Source organism: Rhagoletis zephyria, unplaced genomic scaffold (genome assembly GCF_001687245.7).
Source record: "Rhagoletis zephyria isolate East Lansing unplaced genomic scaffold, Rhagoletis_zephyria_1.1 Rzeph_scaffold_33969, whole genome shotgun sequence".
In the NCBI taxonomy this organism is placed as follows: Eukaryota; Metazoa; Arthropoda; class Insecta; order Diptera; family Tephritidae; genus Rhagoletis; species Rhagoletis zephyria.
In genome coordinates this window covers 1-1,527 of record NW_016191024.1, presented here as the reverse complement: position 1 = coordinate 1,527, position 1,527 = coordinate 1, and the positions used below count along the sequence as shown (strand labels likewise).

At 34.5% G+C, this 1,527-nt stretch overlaps 1 long non-coding RNA gene across 1 annotated transcript; it reads left to right on the top strand.

Moving 5' to 3' along the window:
• Positions 1-251: 251 nt before the first annotated feature.
• Positions 252-979, top strand: LOC108354188 (uncharacterized). The gene is made up of 2 exons (XR_001846496.1): positions 252-565; positions 817-979. It is a non-coding gene; the product is annotated as an uncharacterized LOC108354188 (long non-coding RNA).
• The last annotated feature ends 548 nt before the right edge of the window (positions 980-1,527 follow it).

Below are 1,527 nucleotides of genomic sequence, written 5' to 3'. Positions count from 1 at the left end.
ATAGATAATAAACACCTAAATTAATGTCTGCCTTTTTTATACAAACACTGACATTTACGAAGCGGTCTACAAATTTATTGATATTTCAGTTAATTACATGTAATTTTATCCCCAATCCGTCGCCTAAAAGAAAAAGGAACCAATTACAAAAAAATACATCCGCTGCGCAACGTACAGTTCAATATTAAAACAGCACAAGCTAGTCCAGTGTCGTTTGCACAATCACTACCCACCTATTTATCCACATTTGCCACACCAAGCCACCAGCTTCGTGCTCGACAAATGCCACCCCATTGCATTGCTGCAGGGTTGCCGGTCTGCCGTTTCACCCAACTGTTGGCCTCTGTCCTACGTCCTACTTTACGTTTGTGTGCACTGTCCTGCCTGCCTTTGTAGTTGATCCTTTTCACAAAATTTTCGTACAAGCGGTTACTTCAGGACATTGGCCGCACGACGCGTCACTGTTTTATTTATTTATTTTTTGTTTGCTCTGTTGGCTTTGTTTTGCTTCAGTTTTCTTTATTTTTTATATTTTCTTTTGCGCTGTTACATTTTGCAATTTCAAGTAAGCATTTCATTTTCTTTTTACTTTTAACTTTGTTGCCGTTTTAAGAACTTTGAATAATTTATTATTGTGTAACAAAATAGTTAGGGGATTACATGAAACATATTGTATGTAAGGGATGACGACGTCTTCTCTTTACCGCCCTCTGAAAAAGTGCCTTGTAATAAAATTAAAAAAGAATGTGCTTAAACAAAGTACATGAGAGTATGCCATGTAATATTAATATGCATTTTTTTATCTCTTTGTGGCAGTTGAAACATTCAATCAAATGAATAAAAGTGCTTTTATTGCGCATTTCTAATAAAACTTACACAATCACGAACGTTTTTGCAAATCAAACAAAATCAAGCTGAGGAATTTTTTAGTAGCTGAACGACAGTTGAAACTCATATTCATATTTTATTGTAATTAGAGGTGAGTACAACAAGCATTAAATATTAAAAATAATTAAGTATTGGCTTTTAAAAAAATAAGTTTAACAATATTTATAAACTGGTATTTAAACACGAATATTTGAATATTTACTATGCATATTTTAACCTCTTTTTAGTTCTATTTGTATATGTGTAATAGGGGTCATAGACGGTCAATCATTTTGATTAATCGATTGTATCAAGCATGATTGATTGTCTAGAAACCTCGGAGTCTGGCAAGCAATTGCGTACATAAATTTTAGGTATTCGAAAAGCATGCTGGAATCCAGGTACCTCAATGTGCTGGAAAGTCTGTGAATGGCAGGAATCACTTCGATTATATTTGAATACTTCTTCTCTAAGCACTAAAACGAAAGAAAAAGAATTAAAACTCTACCGGTTCCTTCAAATGAATTTCCTTTAGTCTAGGAGGATCAGAATCGCGCAACACTTTCAATTTTCTTGAGTGAAATCATATCTAATTTCATACCAGAGCTTGGCCCCGCCACAAGAGGGCAACTAAAGTCAAGGCAAGAAATGCCAAATCTA